Raw genomic sequence first — 8,929 nt, forward strand, 5'->3', positions numbered from 1 at the left:
CAAGGGCATCCCAGATGGAAGCTTCTAAGGGGGATGTTAATATCCCCACAGGCATCCCAGGGACAGTAGAAATGAGAGCTGCTTAATAAATGCCCCAGGCTCCTTCTTTGGAGGGCATTTCTGACTCAGTGGTCCAACAGGAATGAGCCCCAGTGGTTCACAGTGGTAACCAATCCATAATGAACTCTCTATTGACTTTCCCTTCTTGTCTGTCTCTCTCACTTCCGCTTTCTGGGATAATCTCCTGACTAAACTATTTGCCCCAGGTCCTTGTGTCCTTCCCTGCTTTCCATCTCTGTTCTCCCCACGAAGACACCCTCCAGCAGTCAATCCCTTTTCTTGGCTCCCAGGCCCCCTGTGACAGCCACGCCAGGTGTGTCATTATTCCCCCAGTTACTCCTTGGTCTCTCATGTCTTCTTTCGCCAGGCTGCTTCCTCCTCTACCCGGTGAGATCCTTTTTCACCTAGCAAAGCCCAGCTCCCCTGTGACTTTCTCTCTAAAGCCTTCCCTACCGTGGGTCCAGTGAGACATACTGACCTGCAGAGGGATTTCCCTTGGTTCCAGCACTGGTCACACCACACTGTAATTAATTCCATGGCTCCTTGAGGAAATCCTGGCTCTAGCCTGGTGGCAATTCTTCTCCCTTTAACTGCCACAGTACCTGACCTAGTGACAAACTGCCAGAACCTAGTACACGTCTGCTGAGGAATGATGAATGATGAATGAATGAATGATTAGGACTCCACCTGGACCCTTGAACCTCTACCCTATGCCATCTTTTTTTTTTTTTTTTAAGATTTTTATTTTTAAGTGATCTCTATACCCAACATAGGACTCGAACTCACAACCCCGAGTCACAAGCTCTACGACTGAGCCAGCCAGGAGCCCCTAAAATGTTCCCTCTTGCTCTTTTGCAGTCAATCCCTTTTCTTGGCTCCCAGTCCCAAATGACCAGTTTTCTGTCATTTCTGTCACTATAGTTTTGCCTTCTCTGGAGTTTTCTATGAATGACCACAGTTTGTGGTGTTTGGCTGAGTGCTGAAACTTAGCATAATGTTTTTGAGTCTCATCTATGTTAAGTGTATTTATATTTCATTCCTCCCTTCCCTCTTCCCCCCAGGGTTGAGAGTAGGCATTTTAATGTACTTTATCAGTTTCAACCTCTATCATAAATGCTGTGACAGAAATATTATCATCATCTTGCAGATAAATGGATTATGGTTTGATGAGATTAAGAGAGTTGGTAAAGTTTAAAGATTTTATTTATTTATTTGTTTGAGGGAGAGAATGAGAGAGAGAGAGAGCATGAGAGGGGGGAGGGTCAGAGGGAGAAGCAGACTCCCCGATGAGCAGGGAACCTGATGTGGGACTCGATCCTGGGACTCCAGGATCATGACGTGAGCCGAAGGCAGTCGCTTAACCAACTGAGCCACCCAGGCACCCGAGAGTTGGTAAAGTTTAGATCATTCCTTCCTTTTTACTGCTGAGTCATATTCCATACTATGAAAACACCCCTATTTGTTCATCCATTTTCCAGTTGATGGACATTTGGGTTGTCTTTGTGTGGACATACATATTCATCTCTCTCAGGGGAAAAAAAAGCACACACACAGGAATGGGATTGTTGGGTTGTATGACAACTGTATGTTTAACTTGATAAGAGGTGCCTGGGTGGCTCAGTTGGTTGGGCATCTGCCTTCGGCTCAGGTCATGATCCCAGGGTCCTGGGATCGAGTCCCACGTCTGGCTCCCTGCCAAGCAAGGAGCCTGCTTCTCCCTCTCCCCCTGCCTGCCGCTCTGCCTACTTCTCTCTCTGTCAAATAGATTAATAAAATCTTAAAAAAAAAAAGAAAAAAAACCATTCTGCTTCCAAAAGTGGTCATACCATTTTCTGCTACCACCAGCAAGGTATGAGGGTCCCATTGCTCTACATTCTCTTCAACACTTAATATTGTCAGTCTTTTCATTTTAGCCATTTTAGTTTATGTTGCTTTGATGACTAGTGATGTGTAGCATATTTTCATGTGCTTGTTAGCCATTAATACGTGTTCTTCGTGAAGTGTCTGGCCATATCTTTTTGTTCATTTTATATTGGATGCTTGTCTTCTTATAATTGAGTTGTAATCGTTCTTTATATTCTCTATTCCAGCCTTTTGTCGGATGTAATTATTTTGCAAATAATTGTCTCCTAGTCTGTGGCTTGCCTTTTCCTTTTTCTTTGGTGAACGTTTTTTTAATTTTGATGAAGTAGAGTTTATTAATTTTTTACAGTTTATATTAAATTGTATAGTTTGTATATATCTATGTATATAAAATTTACAGTTTATAAATTTTTTTGCACTTTTTGTGTCCTGTTAAAGAAATCTTTGCCTAACCCAACATCACAAAGATTTCTCCAATGTTTTCTCCTAGAAGCTTAATAGTGTTAGGGCTAGTGTTTCAGTCTCTAATCCACTTTTAGTTAATTTAGGGGTGTGATAGAGGGTCAGGGCAGAGGCTCTTTCTTTCCATGTGAATATCCAATTGTTGAAGCTCCATTTAGTAAGAGGACTCTTTTCCGTACCTAATTGCTTTGGCAGCTTTGTAAAAAGTCAATTGACCATGTAAGTGTGGATCTATTTCTAGACTCCATTTTGTTGTGTGTTGATGTATATGTCTATTTTCACAGCAATATCGCTGTTTTGTTACCACAGTTTTATAATAGGTCTTGAATCAGGTAGTGAAAGCCCTCCAACAGCCCTTTTAAAAGTTTGTCTTGGCTATTTCTAGGTCCTTTGACTTTTGGTATAAATCTTAAAAATCAGCTTGTCGACTTCTCAGAAAAGACTATTTGGATTGTGTTTGAGATTTCACTGAATGTGCAGATACATTTGTGGAGAACTGCCATCTTAACAATGCTAAGTCTTCCAAACCATGAACTCGGTGTATCTCCCCATACATTAAGGTCTTCTTCAATTGCCCTTAGCAATGTTTCATGTTTTCAGTGTGTAGGTTTATAATTGGTTTTTGTATATTGACCTTGTATCCTGAGACCTTGCTAAACATATGCATTAGTTCTAGTAATTTTTTATTGTAGATTCATTATGGGCTTTTATTTTTTTGTTTTGATTTTTTATTGAGATACCATTCACGTGCTATAAATCTTGCCATTTTAAAGTGAAGAGTTCAGTGGTTTTTAGATATTTTCTCACTTGTATAACCATCACCATTATTTATTTCCAGAATCCTTTCATCACCCTAAAAAGAAGTCCCGTGCCCATTACCAGTCACTCCCTATATTCCCTACAACCCACTAGCCACTAGCCCTCTTCTGGGCTTTTCTGACTTATTTCACTTAACATAATGTTTTCTAGGTTCATCCATGTTATAGCACGTATTAGTAAGAAACGTGTGAAGGCAAGTATCTCTTCCAGATGGTAATTTCATTTACTTTGGATATATACCCAGAAGTGGGATTACTGGATCATATGGTAATTCTTTTTTTAATTTTTTGAGGAACACCCATACTGTTTTCCATAGTGGCTGCCCCAGTTTACATTCCTAACAACAGCACTTGGGATTTCCTTTTCTCCACATCCTTACCAACACTTGTTATCTCTTATCTTTTTGATAATAGACATCCTAACAGGTGTGAGCTGATGTCTCTGTTGTGGTTTTGATTTGCATTTCCCTAATGCTTAGTGATGCTGAGCACCTTTTCATATGCCTATTGGTCATTTGAATGTCTTCTTTGGAAAAATGTCATCATTTCGGTTCATGTCTCTTCTTGTGAAGTTAGCAGCCATTGCTGATGATTGCAAATGGTGTTAAACTATCATTCCTTCTTCATTTAGTAGCTTCATTTAGTAGCCCTTATTCCCAATTTTTTAAAGTAATGAGGGGCGTCTGGGTGGCTCAGTCAGTTAAGCGTCTGCCTTTGGCTCAGGTCATGATCCCAGAGTCCTGGGATCGAACCCCATGTCGGGCTCTCTGCTTAGCGGGAAGCCTGCTTCTCCCTCTCCCGCTCCCCCTTCTTGTGTTCCCTCTCCACTGTATCTCTCTCTCTCTGTCAAAATAAATAAATAAAATCTTTAAAAATAAATAAATAAAGTAATGAGTTGGTTTAGGGGTGCCTGGCTGTCTCAGTCAGTGGACCATGCAACTTTTAATCTCAGGGTTGTGGGTTCGAGCCCTACGTTGGGTGTAGAGACTACTTAAAAATAAGATCTTAAAAAAATAATAAAATGGGTTGGTTTACTAGTGTCCTAGAGGTGACAATGAGGTTTTATTTTGTTTTGAATTGTTTTTAGTATAATAATTCATTTGGGGCTTTAAATATGCTCATGTGTTTTGTTCTGCTTTCGCTGTTGTCTTTACTAATGCTCCAATTGTCCCATCTTTGGCCAGCAGGAGCCTCTTCAAGCTGGGGCCTTTCTAGGCTTTTTGACCTCAGTCTAGTGGTCTTGGATAGCTTTGTTGTTTTCTTGTTTGACAAGATGTTCCAGGCTTATCTTGTCTGTTGTATTTCCTGTCCCAGGCATAAAATCAGCCGTTTCTCCGAAGAGCCCAGTTTCCTTTTAGTGGAAAATGGCATTTGGAGACGTCAGTTAAGGTATTCGAGGTGTTTATTTCTATTGCATCAGTCATTATTTATAGGTCTTTTCAGTGGAAAAAACTAGGAAATATTTATATTTAAACTACATCATGAATGTAGAGGCGGCTTTTAGGCAGCAGGTGTGAGCCCTGGAAGCCGAGTGGGGTAGAAGGGCTATGCGGGGAGCAAGGATCACCCGCGAGGACAGACCTCTCAGGCTCTATCGGCGGTGACCGCCGGGCTGAGTGCAGACACAGTCGTCCGCCGAGCGGCCTCCCAACAGCCGCGAGCCCTAGCTCACCAACGGGCCCCTTGCGACCGCGTCCCGGTACCAAAAATGGAAAATTCCACACATTCCCATACCTCCTCACTCCCCACCCGAGCCACAGCCCCCCAGCACTGCCTCCTGGCAGACAGTCTCTCCCTCGCTGTCCTGCCCAGCTGCTTCCTTGTATTCAATAAACTTCTGTGTCCTTTGTGCTGCCTGGGGTGAATTCTTCCACTGCTGGCGCCCCCGGCCTCCACCCGCTCGGGTCGCCCCACAGTGAATTTATCGTCACTTTTCCAATTAATATTCTGGATGACAGAATTTCTACTTACTCTTCTCCTCTTGCTATCTCAAAAAAAGAGCTCCTGTTCTCAAGAACACCAACCTGATCACTCGTGCAACAGCCCCACAGGAGACTTATCATGAGTTTGCTTGTCATCTGTACCAGGGACCATGCCAATCCTCCGGGTCGTTCTAAATCTAGTATATGCGCCGCCAAAGTGAGAATGCATGATCTTCATAACCCTTACCAATCCCAAAGGTGAAAAACTGTATCTCATTCTAATTTGAGTTTGCATTTCTTTGGTAATTAATGAGGCTGAGGGTGTGTGTTGTCATTATAGGGAAGTCCCTGGTTTAAGCCTCTATAAAATTGCTGGTATTCTCCACAACAGCATTTCCCAAACTTCGGTCATCTGCATAGTATGTTTTTCCCGATTAACAAATGCCCCATGCTACTGTTTACTGACTGAATTTTTAGTTACGGAGCCCCCTCTTAAGCAGTCATATACAGGCATGACACACATGAATAGATTTGGCGCCTCCTTGTATACTTCCCCAGTGCACAGAAGCATAAGCACATTACTCTTAAAATAAACAAGCGGGGTGCCACCTGAAATCATCTCGTGGACCACCCACCTGGGGGTGAGCGCCACCCTCGGGGAATCCCTGCCCTACAGGCATTCTGAGACCAAGACAGAGTGAGAGATGTCAGTCATTGCCCCGTGTCCACATCTCTTCCGTAGGAAAGACCATGTTCTAAGAAAAGCCAGACCCCATGCCCACCCTCACTTGGTGCCAGGGGCCACTGCACCCTAATGATGATGTGTTTCACCATCTGGGTGGGAAAGATGACCCGGGGCTGGACTTGCAGTGCTGCAGTGAGCCAGCTGGTGTCTTGGGGAGACCACGTCACCCCGCTAGCCCTCAGTTTCCTCATCTGGTGGTGGGTGGTCCCCGCCTGTACCAGCAAGCCCTCTCTGTGGTGTCACTGACAGAGGACTAACACCTAAGGCGCTTACAAGCTCCTATGCACAGGGAGCACCAAAGGGTACTGAAGAGTTAGAGAAGCCCTGCCCAGATCTGGAGGAGCCGAGGTTAGGGCAATTGGGGCTATGTGATCATCACAAGAGGATGCTATCAGGTCACCCCTGGGCATGGGCAGAGCCCAGCAGGAGAGGGCGTTGTGAAGTCCAGGAGAGACAATGCCCAGAACCCAGAAGCCCAGATCGCGCCCTGCTTCCAGCAGCTGGGTCCGGATCAGTGAAGGATCAGGAGAGCGTGTGCGTGTGGTGTGTGGAGTCTGGAGAAGCAGAAAAGCACAGCGGTTTTGGACCAGAGAGCCTGGGCTTGACTACCACGCTGGCCCCTTCCTAGCTGTGTGGCCTCGGACAAGTCACTTAATGACCTCTGCCTTAGTTCCCTCATCTGTAAAATAAGGATCATAGTATTACCAACTTCATAAGATAGTGTCAAGGCTTAAAAGGGTTAACACATGAAAAATGGCCTGGTCATAAGCTTTAGTTTCTGTGTCTAAGAGAGAGAGGAAAACAGGAAGAGGGTGAAAGAGAAAGGGCAAGTTAATCAAGGCTACTTCTCCAGTGAGGTGGGGGTGAGGGGGGTAGGGGATCTCCAGCCCTGAGTTCCGGGAAGAAAATGGGATACACAAGGGTGGGCTTCTCTCATGGAGCTAAGGGGAAAAACAAACAGAAAAACTGCCTAGAGGTATTTTGTTACTCAGATAGGGCCCAGAACTGAGGCCCCTGGCTTCAGCCAACAATGTGTGTCTTGCTAAGAAAAATGATACATCGTTCAGTGCCATGTGCGCCCGATGTTATCTGTTTGAGGAAGACGCTGAGTTGCCAGATTCTTCTGTGGAGACCAACATGCAGCTCAGAGGGGTGCAAATTGCACTTAATCTTAGGGACAGTCATAGTGACTGACTGTGGGCTGTACCACCTGGAAGAGCAACAGATAAACCTGTGGAGCGTGCCATTTGCTCAGACAGTTACGTGTGCAGAGAAAACCATAAATCGCTCTGGGCGGTGGGTCAGGTAACCTGCTTGCGGCATTAAGCTCAGTTCCAAATGCTTAGTACTGGGGCCACCCAAGAGTCCCGAGATCAACTGATACTTAGGACCCTGGTGTTGATAATCCTTTCCAGATACCATGCCCACTAAAAATGCCACCCCCAAAGGAAGTAGTTTCTTCTTCACACCAGGGCAGAACCTGAGATCTATTGCAATATTTACTTTTTTTTTTTTTTTTAGATTTTATTTATTTATCTGAGAGAGAAAGAGAGAGAATGAGAGAGAGAGAGCATGAGAGGGAGGAGGGTCAGAGGGAGAAGCAGACTCCCTGCCGAGCAGGGAGCCCGATGCGGGACTCGATCCCGGGACTCCAGGATCATGACCTGAGCCGAAGGCAGTCGCTCAACCAGCTGAGCCACCCAGGCGCCCAATATTTACCTTTTTTTAATACTTAAAAACAAAACACTCTGGTAATTTCCTTGAAGCGGTGTGTGCGTATGTGTGTGTATGTGTATGTGATGTCTAAAGAGACAACCTCCCTTTTGGCCCCTTTCCTAGAATGCCAGAGAAGGTTTGAGTCCTGTCCAATCTTCAACTATTCCACTGGGACTTTTCCCTGCCCTGGAGCATTCTCCTCAGAGACTGGTCACTGTCCTCAGCATGAAAGCTCACATGGCCCCTGAGCCAGCAGGATAGACTCAGGGGCATTGAGGCGTTCCTTCATACCTCCTCAATATTTCCCCTACGTGCTGCCTGGTGACTGAAATTCCTTCAACTAGTTCAGGCCTCACGTTCTAATCAAGAGACAGCGAGCTATTCCGTAAAGGTTCAGAAGTAAAGATTTGGGGCTTTTGGCCTTACAGTCCCTGTTCCAGCTGCTCAACTCTCCTCATCCAGCTAGAAAGCAGCCATAGATAATACACAGTGAAAGAGCATAGCTGTGTTCCAATAAAGCTTTATTTACAAAAGCCAGACTTCCTGCACTGCTAGCTGGAAGTTGCCGACCCCTTGTCCCACATTTACAGAGAAGGGCAGTGGGATGGGGTAAGGAGAGCTGACATTTACAGGGTGGATACCACATGCCAGGCACTGTGTTAGCACTTTCATATCTGGGATTTCATTTAGTCCTCACAAAAGTCACTATATAGAAGGTACAATCAATATCCCCATTTTATTTTTTTAAATCTAATTTATTTTATTTTTAAGTAAGCTCTACCCAACGTGGAACTTGAACACATGACCCCTAGATCAAGAGTCACATGCTCTACTGACTGAGCCAGTCAGGTGCCCCTCAATATCCCCATTTTATAGCAAAGGAAATCGAGGCTCAGAGAGGTTAAGTAACTCAATTGAGGTTGCTCAGCTGATGCCAGCAGAATCTGAACTCGGGTATGTGAAGTTCCAGAACCTGTGTTCTTTGTACAGAAACAAAGATGCACAGATTGCTAGAGCCAGATAGGCCTCAGAGCTCACCAAATCCAACATCCTCATTTTATAGGGAGGAAATAGGGGTAGTAGGGGGAGATAAGACTAAGATAGACTTGTCTTCTTTCTCCAATTTGTACAGGAGTGGCCCTAATGCCCTAATACTGTCACCTGGGCATAGCGTCTCTTCTCATGAATAAGTGGTTGTCAGCAGGGTCTCTCTCCCTCAGGGCAATACCAAACTCCCTCTTTCCATGCTCCTGCCCTATTCTCTGCTGAACATTTAGTAATATGTCATAGAAACAGCTAACAATTTTTTTTTTCTCACTGGAAGAACTATATTTATGTAGCAT

Source organism: Mirounga angustirostris, unplaced genomic scaffold (genome assembly GCF_029215605.1).
Source record: "Mirounga angustirostris isolate CCGP_5_RB_7025 unplaced genomic scaffold, mMirAng1.0.hap1 SCAF_17, whole genome shotgun sequence".
In the NCBI taxonomy this organism is placed as follows: Eukaryota; Metazoa; Chordata; class Mammalia; order Carnivora; family Phocidae; genus Mirounga; species Mirounga angustirostris.